Source organism: Giraffa tippelskirchi, chromosome X (assembly GCF_054371585.1).
Source record: "Giraffa tippelskirchi isolate mGirTip1 chromosome X, T2T-mGirTip1v1.2.pri, whole genome shotgun sequence".
Classification (NCBI taxonomy): domain Eukaryota; kingdom Metazoa; phylum Chordata; class Mammalia; order Artiodactyla; family Giraffidae; genus Giraffa; species Giraffa tippelskirchi.
In genome coordinates this window covers 28,703,762-28,720,381 of record NC_137289.1, presented here as the reverse complement: position 1 = coordinate 28,720,381, position 16,620 = coordinate 28,703,762, and the positions used below count along the sequence as shown (strand labels likewise).

General features: G+C 42.5%; 1 protein-coding gene across 6 annotated transcripts in view; it reads left to right on the top strand.

Annotated features, from left to right (window-relative positions):
* Positions 1-14,611: 14,611 nt before the first annotated feature.
* The window catches only part of STAG2 (STAG2 cohesin complex component), a 128,037-nt gene continuing 126,028 nt past the window's right edge, over positions 14,612-16,620 (top strand). For 2 of the 6 annotated variants that reach the window (XM_081565243.1, XM_081565240.1), the window contains exon 1: positions 14,612-14,757. The gene's annotated coding sequence lies outside the window, so the exon portion shown is untranslated. Of the gene's footprint in view, positions 14,758-15,610; positions 16,000-16,620 lie in introns of those variants that run through there. The other 4 variants (XM_081565244.1, XM_081565241.1, XM_081565245.1 and 1 more) reach the window with 2 other exon arrangements.

The window sequence follows — 16,620 nt, the reverse complement described above, 5'->3', positions numbered from 1 at the left end:
GGCAGGAGGAGAAGGGGACAACAGAGGATAAGATGGTTGGATGGCATCATCGACTCGATGGAAATGAGTTTGGGTAAACTCCGGGAGTTGGTGATGGACAGGGAGGCCTGGCGTGCTGTGGTTCATGGGGTCGCCAAGAGTTGGACATGACTGGGCGACTGAACTGAACCCCAGATAAAAGTCTCTGATGATTGGGATCTTAGACTACTAACTTCCTTAAGTCTCATCTGGTAGTCCTTTTGAAAAAATATTCAAATTTTATCATTTTGTCTTTCTGAAAATTGCAAGAAAGTGTTATTTTTTAAAAATAGGGACAAACAACTTCTGATAGCCATTAGTTTTTGCATTTTCTTTTGCTACTAATTAAACACTTCTCCTTCAAGAATATCTAAGTGGCTATACTGTTTTGCCCTGCAAAGTGACTTTAAATTGATTCTCAATGTGTTCTATAAACCATATTTAAATCTGAAAGAATAAAACCTCAGTAAAGACTCCAAAGCTGATCTCATTTTATAATTTGGCACCTAGACATTTGGATGTCCCACCCACTGGGAAACAAGTCATCTACTTTCATTGTTGGTAGCCAGCTCTTCATTTATAGCACTAAGAAAACACATGTCAGGTTTTATGGCTTTGTAAATAAATCAAAAGGCATCTTTGAAATAAAAAAAAAAGAGTACATGAAAGGCATTCCAAACTAATGGATATATCGAGTGCTTATTGAGTACCAAATTTTATTTATCAAGGATCTACTGTGCTAGATAAGATGTTCCTACTCTCTGAGGCAGTAAGCATACTACATTTGGTCAGGAAGCAGAAGATTATGATCTAATATTTAAATCTGGTCTGGCAAGTGTATGATCTAATGGTGTAGAGAAATAGCTCAGGGTTTGGGCATGAGAGGAGGAGGCTGCTGCTCCTCACTCCGTCACTGGATATTCTGTTATACTGGGGATGCTAACCTCTTGGTCTTCAGTTTCTCCTTTGAAAAATAAGGGCATTAGTCTGGATGCTCTTCTATGTATCTTTTGTACAATTCTATGAACTGTAAAGAAGGGACCAGTGAAGACTGTGGTATTCAAGAGAGACCTTATGGAGAACATGAAGCTTCACAAAGTCCCAGGAAGTAGACAGATGCTTGGGAGGCAAGCAGTGTTTGTGCATAACTAAATTGATTCCTGGGCTTCTCAGGTGGCTCAGTGGTACAGAATCTGCCTGCCAGTGCAGGAGACACAAGAGACACAGGTTCAATCCCTGGGTGGGGAAGATCCCCTGGAGAAGGAAATGGCAACCCACTCCAGTATTCTTGCCTGGGAAACCCCATAGACAGAGGAGCCTGGCAGGCTACAGTCCATGAGGTCGCAAAAGAGCTGGCCATGACTTAGCAACTAAACAACAACAAATTGATTCCTACTGTTAGATAGGTGATTGCTTTTAGTTTACAGTGTACAATAAGTAACTACAAAACAAAGATAATGTATATATTTATTTACGTTTTTTGGCAAGATAAGTTTGAAAGATATTTTCAGGTGATTAGAGGATGACATATTGAGAATGTTATTTACTATTGAGTATTTAGCAGCACTAGATCTTTTTGAATATATCAACCCCGGTCAAAGGCAAAATAGGACAACTCATCAATTATAATAACAAAAAAAACTGCATGAATCTAGACATTATTTTTGACTTTGATCCATGGCAAATATGTTTTGACAACTGGCTCTCCAGGGGAAAAAACAGCCCTGATCTATACTGTTTGCGGCTTCCCTGATGGCTCAGACAGTAAAGAATCTGCCTGCGATGTGGAGAACTGGGTTTGATCCCTGGGTTAGGAAGATCCCCTGGAGGATGGCATGGCAACCCACTCCAGTATTCTTGCCTGGAGAAGCCCCATGAACAGAGGAGCCTGGCAGGCTACAGTCCATGGGTAGCAAAGAGTCGAACACGACTGAGTGACTAAGCATCGCATAGCATTTGCTGATTTTCATGGTGTAAATGCTCTCACCATGGCTGATTTCAAGCCCCCAATGTGAGGTCACTAACTGGAGTATACAATCAGCTCCTGTGAGCCGGTGCTAGCAGGTTTCAGCACACTATCACAATATATAATGTGTATATAAAGAATACATTTACCTTTCTTTCTGAACCATTTGAGTATAAATTGCTGATGTAATGCCCCTTTTACCCTTAAATACTCCAGGGTATCTGTTAAGAATAAAGACATTCACTTGAGTAACTACAATACAATGATCAAAATCAGGAAATTAACACTGATACAAAATTATTATATACAGTACTACACTGTATTCAAATGTTGCCAACTGTCTCAAAAACGCCCTTTATAGCTTTTGAAAAAAAAGTTTAGTCTAGAATCTAATGCAGTATTGTCTATATTTGGAGGATAAAATGTATTTTCTCAGAAGTTTCTATCTGTAGCCCTCTTCCACTTTGCAAACCTGCCTTCATTCTTTCTTCACACCTCTTAATCTTTCCACAAGCAGTTCTAGCACTAATTTCTAAAGTCTAACATTAGACATCTTATCAGCATATAACAGTAAACTTGCTACCAATGATAGACATCAAATGCTGACAGTGGTTCTAGAGTTTAAATTTTACTTAACGTTGGTTGGTAGTTACTAGTAAGAAATAGTATACTTAAATTCAAAGAGTCATCTTTGCTGTTGGTTTTTTTAGTATTCTTAATTAATTTTTTATTGAAGTACAGTTGATTTGCAATGTTGTGTTAATTACTGCTGTACAGCAGTGATTCAGTTATACATATATATACATATGTATATATATATTCTTTTAAAAATATTCTTTTCCATTATGGTTTATCATCATCTTTGTTGGTATTAATGTTAATGTCCCTTTTTAGTTTAGTTCAGTTCAGTTCAGTTGCTCAGTCGTGTACGACTCTTTGCGATCCCATGGACTGCAGCACACCAGGCCTCCCTGTGCATCACCAACTCCCGGAGTTTACCCAAACTCATGTCCATTGAGTCGGTGATGCCATCCAACCATCTCATCCTCTGTCATCCCCTTCTCCTCCCACCTTCGATCTTTCCCAGCATCAGGGTCTTTTCATTCAGTTATTAATATAACCTTGGCTTTATAAATTTGCATGCATGCCAATCACAGACAATCTTATTGGAGGTTCTGGGCAATGCTAAATTTAACCAAATCACTTTCAGCAATATAAGGAAATAGCTAAAAATGTTTATTTGGGGTGTGTATGTGTGTGTGTTGTTCTGCTAACAACAATGCTTCTGCTTTCAAAAACTATTGCTATTTCTATCAGAATGAGTACCCAGCAACAGTTCCACAATGGCAACAAACAAAATGAAGACTAATGTAACCATTAAATGTGTTTGGGCTTGAAATGATAAATGTCTCCTGAAGGTATTGAAAACTCCTGCATCACAATAGGACCTTTAAAGTAATCCAGAAGTTTGAGTAGATAGGTCTGCCTGTGCCAGGAAAAGTCTTTTTTTGTTGTTGTTTATTAAATGTTGGCACTTAAAACTAAGGCAAACCCGTCATCTGTCTATGTAAACAAATCCTATGACGTGGCGAGCTACTTAATACAAATATCTAGGATCAGTGCCAACATTAAGTGATGGAAGAATTTGCTACTGATGGGAATGAGTTATTTTGGCTACTATCTCTCAAATGATTTAAGCAGAAGGTACTTTCTTTCCTTGAAATGTCCAAATAGTCATACCAAGTTTCAATTTTGCTTCCATGGAGATCTGGCCATTCAGTGAAGGCTGTGTCTCTGTATGCAAAAAGAAAAAGAAAGAAAGAAAAGAAACAAAGAGGAAAATTGAATGGATTATCAAATAGAGACAAAACAAATATGTTCACTGTAATTATCATCTTATTTCAAGCTATTAATAAAAAGCAGATATACCCTGTCTAAACCTGGACTATGTTTCCAGTGCCACTAACTAAGATCCCACATACCCCATCATCTCTCAGATTGTCTAACCCTTTCCAATCTGTCTCCCAGAGACAACTTTCTCTAATATAACATGAGCACATGGCTTCCATGACTTCCCACTTCCTATAGGTTACCTGGCTCCTTCCTTAGCAAGGCATTCCAAGGACCCTCTGGGATCGGGCTCCTGCCTAGGACTCCAGCACAAACTTCTCCAGCTCTCTTTTTAATAGAGTTTGTTGGGTTGCGTGCCTGGCCACTCATGTCCAACTTTGTGAGCCCATGGATTGTAGCCCGCAGGCTCCTCTGTCCGTGGGATTCTCCAGGCAAGCATACTGGAGTGGGTTGTGATTTCCTACTTCAGGGGACCTTCCTCACCCAGGGATCAAACCTGTGTATCTGGCGTCTCCTACACTGGCAGGTGGATTCTTTACCAATTGAGCCACCTGGGAAGTCCTTACTAGAGCTCTTGGCCTTCCAATTCCTAGGTGTAAATCAAAGGAACTACTTCTAGTTCCAGGAGGAGAGGGTCTCTCTGGTTTGACTTCCATGCCTTTGTTCACCCTCCTCCGTGGGCAAAGCTCTTAATCTTTTGTTTGCCTGATAAATACTAATCTTACCTTGTTTACAAACCTTCTTCTGACTCCTGCTCACATTCTCCTTTGTACACACATTCTACTTTGTCAATCTTCTATAATAGCACCTATAACACTTAATTGATTTATTTGACCCTATCTTTTCTTAATAGGTTGCAAGCTCTTTGAGGTCAAGGACCATGAATTATTCATGTTTGTATCATCAGCTCCCAGCCTATTTTGTGTCTGGCACATAAGAGGTACTCAGTAAACATTGTTGAATGAAGAACAATTGCAACTAGAATTACCTAGATAGCTCATGGTCCAGTAGGAAGCTACTAGCCACAAGTGGGCAATGACATTTTAATTAACTAAAATAAAAAATTCAGTTCCTCAGTTGTACTAGCCATGTTTCATGTGCTCAGTAGCTATTTGTGGCTATCATACTGGACCGCACAGATTATGAAACTGCCATCATCACAAAAAGTTCTAATACATAGAGTTGATCTAGATAATTCTTTATTCTCCCATTTCAGTTTAATAAACATTGGTCTTCTACTATATGCTAACATTTGTGCTAGGCATAGTGGTTATAGCAAATGTGAACAAAACATGAATATTATCATTATTTAGAAGGCATTCAAAATCTGGTAGGGAGGAGTCTTACAAAATGAGAGAGATCATTTCCATATTGGGACATCAGGGAAGGTTTTATGGAGATTTTTCTCAATTAAACTGGGCATTTAAAGATGAAGAGAGGGAATTCCCTAGTGGTACAGCGGTTAAGACTTGGCAATTTCACTGCTGTGGGCCTGGATTCAATCCCTGCTTGGGAAACTAAGATCGTGAACACTGCAAAAGGAAGAGAAGAAAAACATGAAGAAAATTTGAATGAGGCAAATCTTGGGAAAGGAGAGAAAATAGTGTGAGAAAAGGTATAGGTGGGAAAGTACTAGGAAAATGGGAAGTAATTTCATTCGCTTGGAATCTATGGTATATGATATATAGAGGTTCCTCAAAAACTTAAAAATAGAACTACCATATGATCTGGGCTTCCCTGGTGGCTCAGTCAGTAAAGAATTCGCCTGCAATGTGGGAGACCTGGGTTCAATCCCTGGGTTCGGAAGATCCCCTGGAGGAGGGCATGACTACCCACTCCAGTATTCTTGCCTGGAGAATCCCATGGACAGAGGAGCCTGGTGGGCTACAATCCATACGGTTGCAGAGTCGGGCATGACTGATCAACTAAGCACATAGCACAGCATGATCTAGCAGTTCCATTTCTGGGAAGTGGAAATGAAAACACTAACTAGAAAAGTTATCTGCATCCCCAATGTTCACTGCAGCATCAATTACAATACCTAAAACATGAAAACAACCTTAGTGTCCATCAGTGGATGAATGGATAGAGAAATTATGGTGTGTATACATACATACACACACACACACACACACACAATGGAATACTATTCAGCTATAAAAAGAAGGAAACCCTGCCAATTGAGGGGTAGGTGAAATGAGTGAAGGAGGTCAAAAGGTACAAACTTACAGTTATAAAATAAATAAGTCCTGGGGATGAGAAAAAGGATGTATAGTATATGAGCAGGGAATGGTTATTTAGGTCACATATTTTGTTTAGATCATACATTCATTCCTTCAATCATCCAACAAATGTGGTTTTTTTGAGCACTTTCAGGCGATTCCCTGGTAGCTCAGACGGTCAAGAGTCTGCCTGCAATGCGGGAGACCTGAGTTCGATCCCTTGGTTGGGAAGATCCCCTGGAGTAGGAAATGGCAACCCACTCCAGCACTCTTGCCTGGAAAATCCCACGCACGGAGGAGCCTGGGGTGGGGTGGGGGGGTTGGTGGGCTACAGTCCATAGGGTCGCAAAGAGTCGGACATGACTGAGTGACTTCACTTTCACTTTATCTTGTTTCAAGCACCCTACTAAGTGCTGGGGTTACAACGGTGACCTATATAGACACTGCCCCAGCAAAGTTCATAGTTATGCATGATGATATTTGGATAAGACTGTGGAAAGAACTTTGTTGTTCAATTGCTCAGTCATGTCCAACTCTTTGCAATCCCGTGGACTGCAGCACACCGGGCTTCCCTGTCCTTCACTATCTCCCAGAGTTTGCTCAAACTCATGTCCATTGAGTCGATGATGCCATCCAACTATCTTATCCTCTGTTGTCTGTTCCCTTCTCCTCCTGCCCTGAACCTTTCCCAGCATCAGGGTCTTTTCCAAAGAGTTGGCTCTTTGCATCAGGTGGCCTACATATTGAAGCTTCAGCTTCAGCATCAGTCCTTCCAATGAGTATTCAGGACTGATTTCCTTTAGGATTGACTGGTTTGATCTCCTTGTTGTCCAAGGGACTCTCAAGAGTCTCCTCCAGCACCACAGTTCAAAAGCATCAATTCTTTCGAGCTCAGCCTTCTTTATGGTCCAACTCTCACATCCATACATGAGTACTGACAAAAGCCATACCTTTGACTATACTCAGATGGTATAGAACTTGCCTGCAGTGTGGGAGACCTAGGTTTGATCCTTGGGTCGGGAAGATCCCCTGGAGAAGGAAATGGTAACCCACTCGAGTATTCTTGCCTGGAAAATCCCATGGATGGAGGAGCCTGGCAGGCTACAGTCCATGGGGTTGCAGAGTTGGATACAACTGAGTGACTTCACTTTAACTATACGGACCTTGGTCAGCAAAGTGATGTCTCTGCTTTTTAATATACTGTTGAGGTTTGTCATAGCTTTTCTTACAAGGAGCAAGCATCTTTTAACTTCATGGCTGAAGTCACCATCCACAGTGATTGTGAAGCCCAAGAAAATAAAGTCTGTCACCATTTCCATTTTATCCCCACCTACTTGCCATGAAGTGATGGGACCAGATGCCATGATCTTAGTTTTTTGAATGTTGAGTTTTAAGCCAGGCTTTTCACTCTCCTCTTTCGCCTTCATCAAGAGGCCCTTAAGTTCCTCTTTACTGTCATTAGGGTGATTTCATCTGTATATCTGAGGTTATTGATATTTCTCCTGGAAATATTCATTCCAGCTTGTGCTTCGTCAAGCCTAGCATTTCACATGCTCTACTCTGCATATTAGTTAGATAAGCAGGGTGACAATATACAGCCTTGATGTACTCCTTTCCCAATTTGAAACTAGTCCATTGTTCCATGTCTGGTTCTAACTGTTGCTTCTTGATCTACATACAGGTTGCTCAGGAGGCAGGTAAGGTGGTTTGATATTCCCACCTCTTTAAGAATTTTCCACAGTTTGTTGTGATTCACACAATCAAAGGCTTTAGCGTAGTCAATGAAGCAGAAGTAGATGTTTTCCTGAAATTCTCTTGCTTTTTCTGAGATCTAATGGATGTTGGCAATTTGATCTCTGATTCCTCTGCCGCTTCTAAATCTAGGTTGTACATCTGGAAGTTCTCGGTTCAGGTACTATTGAAGCCTAGCTTGAAGGATTTTGAGCTTGAAGGATTATCTTGCTACCATGTGAAATGAGCACAACTGTACAGTAGTTTAACATTCTTTGGCATTGCCCTTCTTTCGAATTGGAATGAAAACTGATGTTTTCCAGTCCTGTGGCCACTGCTGAATTTTCCAAATTTGCTGGCATACCGAGTGCAGCACTTGAACAGCATCATCTTTTAGGATTTGAAATAGCTCATTTGGAATTCCACCACCTCCACTAGCTTCCTTTGTGGTGAGGCTTCCTAAGGCCCACTTGACTTCGCACTCCAGGATGTCTGGCTCTAGGGGAGTGATCACATCATCGTAGTTATGTGGGTCATTAATATCTTTTTTGTACTGTTCTTTTATGTATCTTGCCAGATTTTCTTAATCTTCTGTCAGGTCCTTGCTGTTTCCGTCCTTTACTGTGCCCATCTTTGCATGAAATGTTCCCTTGGTATCTCTCATTTTCTTGAAGAGATCTTTAGTCTTTCCCATTCTATTGTTTTCCTCTATTTCTTTGCATTGTTCACTTAAGAAGGCATTCTTATCTCTCCTGGAAGGCACTAAGTTACCCTAAAGAGTTTGTACTTTGTTCCTCAGACTCTCACACTCAAAGGGCTAGGCTAGACACCTGTGGGCTAGGCTTGAATTGGGAGTTTGTGAGAAATGTAGAATCTGAGGTTTCACCCTAGCCTCAGGCTCACTGAATCAGAATTTGCATTTTAGCAAGATTCCCAGGTTAATCTTAAGCATACTAGTGTTTGAGGAACACTGTGGGCGAGCTGAGCCAATAAGAGAGTGTGTGTTAGTCATGCAGTCGTATCCGAGTCTTTGTGACCCCATGGACTGTAGTCCACCAGGTTCCTCTGTCCATAGAATTCTCCAGGCAAGAATACTGGAGTGGGATGCCATTTCCTTCTCCAGGGAAACTTCCTGACCCAGGGACTGAGTCCTGAGTCCTCTATCAACTGAGCCACTGGGAAGACCTCCAATAAGAAAGTATATAAGTGAATGAGTTAGAGTACAATGGAGCAAGAAAGTAAGCATAAAAGTAAGGAAGTAAGTGAAAGTCGCTCAGGCATGTCCAACTCTTTGCCACCCCATGGACTATGCAGTCCGTGGAATTCTCTAGGCCAGAATACTGGAGTGGGTAGCCTTTCCTTTCTCCAGGGGATCTTCCCACCTCAGGGATCAAACCTAGGTCTCCCTCATTGCAGGCAAATTCTTTACCAGCTGAGCCACAAGGGAAGCCCAAGGAAGTAAGGTAGTGTTCCAATCAGGACTGGGTTGGATGCAAACAGATTGGACATAGGATTATCACAGCTCAGAGAAGAAGCAGGAGAGGTTGGATGTGAAAGACTGAATCTTTTGTATACAGTTATAGCTTCAGTTCCATTAACTGATACTGGAAATATTGTATGTTACTCAAAGTAAGAAAAAATAAGCAAATTCATTAATATGATATTTGAGATATCTTAGTAGTTACCAGCTATTCATTTTAGATAAGGCTTATTGGTATGTCTAGTTCCTGTTGACGCCACAGTCCATGGTCTTCTCCAAGTATCAAAGTATCAGGCCCTTAATCATACAAGTTCATACAATATTGAAGATAAGGATTTCAGAAATTAAGTAGTTCTACCCCAGTTCACCAAAAGTTGATCGGGTAAATGAGAAATTCAATCTATTAATTTATAATAGAGTAATTACCTTTCTACTAACCAGAGATTTTTTTCTTTTATTATCAGCATTAAATTTTTTAGTACAAGTTTTTATTTTGAAACAGTTTAGAACTTATAAGAAGTGGCAAAAATAATAGAGAATTCCATGTACCCTTCACACAGCTTTTCCCAATGATAACAGCTTACATAACCATAGTTTATTGTCAAAACCAGGAAATCCACATTGACACAACACTATTAACTCAAGTACAGACGTTATTCAGAATTCACCAGTTCTTTATGCAGTTGTGTGCACATTTGCGTGCAGTTCTATAAAATTTTACCACATGTAGATTTAAGTTAACATCACTGCACTTGGGATACACAACTGTTCAATCACTACCAAGAAACTCTCTCCCATTACTCCTTAAGTTACTCCTTACCCTTTTCCCTAACCCTAACCCTTGGAAACCATTAATCTGTTCTCCATCACTATAATTTTATCATTTTGAGAATTTATATAGTGGAGTCACAGTGTGTGACTCTCTGAGATTGGCTTTTTCCTCTAAGCATGATACCCTTGGGGTCCAACCAAGTTGTGTGTATCAATAGCTCCTTTTCATTCCTGAGTAGTATGCTACGGTATAAATGTACCATAGTTTGTTTACCATTTACCAGCTTATGGACATTTGGGTTAATTCCTGGTTTTGCTATCAAATGTAAATTTTCCATAAACATTTATGTATAGGTTTTTGTGTAAACAAAGTTTTCATTTCTCTGGGATAAATGGTCAGTAGTAAGATCGCTGGGTCATAGGGTAAGTGTGTGTTTAACTTTATAAGAAAGTGCCAAACTGTTTTCTGGAGTAACCAGTATAAGACCTTAAAAATTACATAAGTAACATATGCTCAGTTTAAAAAAAATTAATGTAAGATAACTATGTATAAAGTGAAAAGTTAAATTACAAGCCCTGGAATCCTATACAACCTATTTCCTGAGAGGTAACTGTTGTTAGGTTTCCTGTATGTTCTTTGAGAATGTTTTATGCCTGCTGCTGCTGCTGCTAAGTTGCGTCAGTCGTGTCTGACTCTGTACGACCCCATAGATGGCAGCCTACCAGGCTCCTCTGTCCCTGGGATTCTCCAGGCAAGAACACTGGAGTGGGTTGCCATTTCCTTCTCTGTTTTATGCCTATACAAGCACATATATGTATTTGTAAATACACATTCACAAATGGGACCACACTATAAAAGCTATTTGCAACCTGTTTTTTTTTTCATTTAACCTATCCTAGTCATATTTGTGTATCAGTAGATAAATATATACTTAATTGCTTTAAAGGTGGGCATAGAACCCCTTTGTATGGATGTATGATAATTTACTCAATCAGTTCCCTAATGACACCATTTCTATCATGGTCAGTTTCTCTTTATTACAAAACTATAATAAAAATCTACGTGTATCTTTGTGTAACTTGCGTGAGCATATCTGTATGATAGATTCCTAGGAATGGAAACGATAGGTCAATTTTACACGTTATGAGATTTTTTTTTCTAACAATTTACACTCCTACCAATGGTATATGAGAATTCTTAGTTCTTCACCAACATTGAGTATTATCAGAATTTAAAATCTATGCCAGTCTTGTACAAGTCGTATTGAATTTGTATGTCTTTAGTGGTAAATGAATTTGAGCACTGTATTATCTGTTTTATATATTTATTAGCCATTTCTGCATTTATTGTCCAATAAGTTGACTGTTTATATCCTTTGTTCAGTTTTCTACTGGAATATGTTTATCTTATTGATTTGTGAGAGTTCTTTGTATATTAAGGAAATTAGCCTTTTTCATTCATGTAGCAAATATTTCTTCACAACTTATAGTCTGTCTTTTGCCTTTGTTTATGGTACACAATTTAAAATTCCTGTGGACGCAAGCTTATTCATCTTTAAACTTTTGGATTTTAGGTCACATATATGTATGCTGTGTAAAGTAGGAGACTATCTGGAAAACCTAATTATAATCAGAAGCTTGTTCCATTTACATGGAGTCAGAACAAAAGAATTGTGGTATGCTTTATTCAGACCGGTGATAAGACGGGAGGATCATCTCTGCTACACCGCGGGGCATGCATCACTAAAGACCAAAATATTTTTGCATCACATAGTGTTTTGACCCTCACACAGTATCAAATATTCTAACTATTAAATTTTACTCTTCAGTATTTATCAGGCACCAAATGCTTCTGCAATTACAATATTATCTCATGAAGGACATGCTACAAATAATGAAGATTAAAAGCTTATTTTACATCAGTTACATATTTCATATGATGACAGTTTCTCACTTTGTCTTCAAATTCTAAGGGTGTACTCTCCATCTTTCAGTACCCTAGGAAATAAATTCCACTTCTCAGGATAGGACTGGGGCCCGTAGCACTGTGATCTGCATATATTGAAGGTTTAATAAATATATTTTCTGAACAAACTTTAGAAAAAAGAGGGGCTACTGTGAAACATTCTTGAATATTGATGTATATCTGCTATAAAATTTATTTCTGATGTTACACTAGTTATTAATCTTCTTCAGTGGTATTTTTTTTACAAAATGAAAGTAAGTTTACTAAACAGAGGAACTTTTCAATTTTGTTCAAAGTATAAAATTGTTTAAAGAAGTCTCAGTTGCTACATAGACAATCAGCTGAGGATGTAAATTTATAAAATAAATGAAAAACTATTTGCGCCGTGTACTATAAATGTGATGTTTGGAGCCGAAAACCAGTAATTTACAGCTAATACTAAAACAGGAAATCATTTAATATCAATTGATACTAAATTGGCACAAGTGAACTATATTAATGTAAAATGATTTGGTGCAGAGCCCAGTTTTTCTATTACTTTAAGTGGAATTTTGCATTAACTTATGCAACTGTAAATTTTCCACTACTCCCTATTTAATGTTCTAGCTGCATCCTTCTTTAACTTGAATCTATTAAAAACTGTATAACATTCTACCAAAGATGGTCTATAAAAGAAATGGAAATTCATTTTGAATAGTACTCCACTCCACAAAGTTCTAGAGGTAAGTAAAAATGTTTCAGGTTTTATTGTTACCGATATTTAGATGTTTAACTTTTATTGTCCAGTTGATTAAATATACCATAACTCTTTTTTGAAGTTGCAGGGAAAAAAAAAACCGCAACAAAACCCAATGACCACACAGGATAGGAGAGAAACTAAGACAGGCGTGACAGGGATATAATTGAAGGATTGAAAATAACCATTATTTTGCATTAGGAAATGCTTTAGAAGCTCTATCTGGTGAATTCCCCACCATTTACACGGGGCTTGCATTATTTCTCCTTTGGAAAATGTGTCTTGTTATTAAATATTTTTTCCTTCTGATTGAAATCTAATTTAATATTACTGGAATAGCTTAATCAAACATTAAAAAAAAAAGAAACAGAAACAAAGAGCTCTTCTTAACACTATTGTGTGAATCTGTAACAGCAAGAGAAACACTGTAATAGGTCACTTCTCCCCGCCCTGGGAGAAGCGGCCCAACGACCGGGTCAGGCCCTCCGGGAGTTGACTCCCCCCGCCCACCCAGAGAGCTCGCGGCGGTCCAAGGTCCCGGACGCTAGACGCCAAACAAAAACAAATAGAAAGGGCGATAGAGACTTAGAGTTGTTAACTAGGTCGGAGGAGCGATAAGGGGATCTTTTAGCTTTTCACACAGCTCGAGGGAAGGGCGAGGAGGCATGATAAGGAACCAAAAATTCTTAACTAAGTAGCGAGGCCGCCTCCGCCCACGCTTCCTGGAAGACGGTGGATAAGCGGGGGAGGCGGGGAAGACCAGGGAGGTGCTCCCCGACTCCTTCTCCCCGAATTTCGATTTCCTTCCACTCCGCTCCGTCCCGGGCCTCCCCTCCGCCCCGAGAGTGGAGAATAAATTGGCGGAGCGCGGGGCCTAACCTAGTAGCCCAGTTCCCTAAGTCTCTCAGACCCTGGAGAGAGACCGAGCACGTTTTCTGCAAGACGGTACTAGTGTTCTAAAGAAAAATAATAGTATTTTTTTTTCCTCCAGCGCCAGGTCTTCCCTGTAGAGAATCAGCTCGTTTTCCCTGCACACGCGAAGCCCAAAGCGAGCAAAACAAAACAAAAACTCAAAAAACCAACCCCCTTAAATCACTTAGGATCAGGTGCCCGAGTTGCGGGAGTTTACTTCTTTTGGTGGGAAGGAGTAGGGGGCGCGGGGAAGCGAGGGGCCGGGATTAGGGCCGAAGGCCCCCTCGCTGGGGCGTGTCACAGCAGGGGACCTCGAAGGGTGATGCCCGACTGGGCTGCCACCACGGGTGGCGCGGCGCGGGGAGGAGGGGGCCTGGGCACCAGTTCCCAACGAGCCCAGTTTCCGATTTCCCACAGCGTGGGGCTCCTCCGGACATTCCTCATCCACCCTCCCCTCGACCCCCCAATAAAGAAAGAGGAAATGCAGCGCGAACAGCTGCGCGGCGGAAGCGCTGCTCAACGAATGAGTAAGTCAGGCGCGGGCACGGCACCTTGTTTACCCCACTCGGCGGCGCGCCCCTACGGGCGCCTCGTTGAAAGGCGGCGTCGGAGACGCTGAACCCGGGAGGCAGTCGACCCCGATTGGCTGGTGATTGGGAGGAGGACGCTGGGTGGGAGGGCAGGGGGCCAGGCGTTGCAGTGGCAACTCTCTGCCGCTAGATGACGCTCCCTCCCAACGGGAGCCGGGCGCGGGTTCGCGGCCGACAGATGGCGCCTGCGCGTTCCATTCGCCTCCAAGTCGCCGAAGAGCGAACACCCCAAACAATCCCGAAGCGCCACCAAAAAAAAAAAAAAAAAAAAGAGAGAGAGAGAGAGAAAAAAAAAAACCCGCCGGATCCGACCGCCAGTTTCAAAACCCCCCACCGCTCTAGAACCGCGGGAGCTTCCGTCCCTGAGTAGAATTCAAGGGTATAAAAGAAGAGGAAGGGAAAAATATCTTGTACCAGCCCAGGGGTGAAGAAGCCCCCGGCCTGAGAAAGCAGGAAGGAGGAGTGGGGGAGGCGAACAGTCTCGTTGCTGCCTCTGTGTACGCTGAGGGGGGAGGTAAGTTATAAAATGGCGGAGGCGAAGCTTCTAGAAGTTTGGAGGGGCACCCGGAGGGCGCCGGGCCCACCGTGAGGCGCGTGTGGTTGAAATAGGGCGCGAGAGAGGAGTTGGGAGGGAAAGACACTGGGCACTCTTGCCGTTTAATTTCCTCTTATTCCTTTGCCCCCAGCGGGGCCCGCTGTGGAGCGAGCGGCCAAGTGAAGCCGGGGAGAAGCCTCCTCGTCCCCGCGTAACCCCCGGCCCTTCTTTCTGCCCTCTTCCCCCAAGTCGCTCCCTCAACACTACCAAGGAACTTCCAACCCCCTCCCTTTCCTCCCTACCTCCTACTCCTAGAGTGGCTTTCTACCGCAGGACTCTTCTTTTCGACTACCCTCGCTGAAGGTTTTCTCTTCCTTCCCTCGCCCCGCTCTCCCTCGGGGCCTCTACGGAGACCCCCCCAATGGGTGGCCCAAAATGGAGAACGCGGAGCAGCGCAAGATGGAGGCTCTGCTTCTCAGTGTAGCGTTAGATTTAGGTGCCTTTTCTCCGGCAGGCTCTTAAGCCTGGGAGAGCCCGAACTGGAGGTGGGGTGGGGTGCGAGCCGTAGTGGGGGAGGCAGGCCGGGCGGCCGCGGTCGGGATGGGGGAAGAGCGCGGCATCGCGGCGAGGGGAAGGAAGAGAGCAAAATGGTGGTGCTGGGAACCTAGGGGGGAGGGGAGGCGAGGAGGCTCGCTTGTGTATATTTGGGCCTCGGACCGAGGGAGGCGAGGGAAAATCTACTCTGATCACACCCTTCCCTCGTGCCCCCTCCCTTCTCTCCCTTCCCCTCCTTCCTTTCCTCCCTCCCTCCCCTCCCTCCCTCTCTTCCTCCCTTCCTAGAGAGGGAACAACATTCATGTGACGGGCCCCTCTGCTTCTCCCCCGCCCCGTCATCTCCAGCGCGTGGTGGGGGAACTGCCGGGGAAAGCGATTGGCATCGATCTCTCCATCCCTTCCGAGGCCCGACTTCGGTCAGTTTTCTTCGGGCAACAATTTGCTAAATAGGTTGGGGTCTGGCGGTGTTGGCCCCCGCGTGCAGACCTTGCCCCGAAGGGGGCCCTGCCTGCTAGGCATGGGAGGAGGGGGGAAGGGCGGGAGTGGAAGGCTGTTTGTTGGGGGGTTTTGGCGCCACTTTTGTTTTAGTTTTAGTGCTGCTTTTCGTTCCCACCCCCACCCGCACTGTCTTTCTCAAGGCACGAACTGAACTGATCCTTGCCCCAGGTAGGCAGCTTCTGCTTTTTCCCTCCACACTTTTATTCTTGCTTGGGGTTGACTTTCTTTTTTCTTCTCTCCCGTACCCGGCGATCAGTGGACGGCGATTTTAGGACGGAAAGGGTCGGATGGGCCATGGGAGAGAGAAGGTGTGGGAAACAGCATCAAGTAGTTCCGTAAAACTTTGAGCCCCGTTCCCATTTTCTTCTGGCCTACATTCGTAAACGTATTGTTGATTTCTGCCCCCTTTTCCCCCCCGTCGCGAGAATGTCTTGTTTTGCCTTTAGTTTATTTTTTATATATATATATATATAAACCGCTGTACTTTCGACATTTAGTTTCCGCTCCTCCTTGGTGTATATGTCATTTTATTTTTAATCCTGGACTGTAATGGGTTTTATCGTGTGATTTTTCATGCTGCAGCGTCCAGCTTTAATTTTTAGTATTGCATTAGTAGTTTCATCTGGTTTGTGAGACTTTCTCCGCCGTGGCCTAGAAATGTTTTATATGTTGTTGCCTACCGCCCCCCGCTTCCCTCTCCCTCTTCTTTTCTCTTGGATGTAGTTTTTTAATTGAGGGTCATGGTATTTGATTAAATGGTTATTTACAGTTTACGTGATGTATCTATTA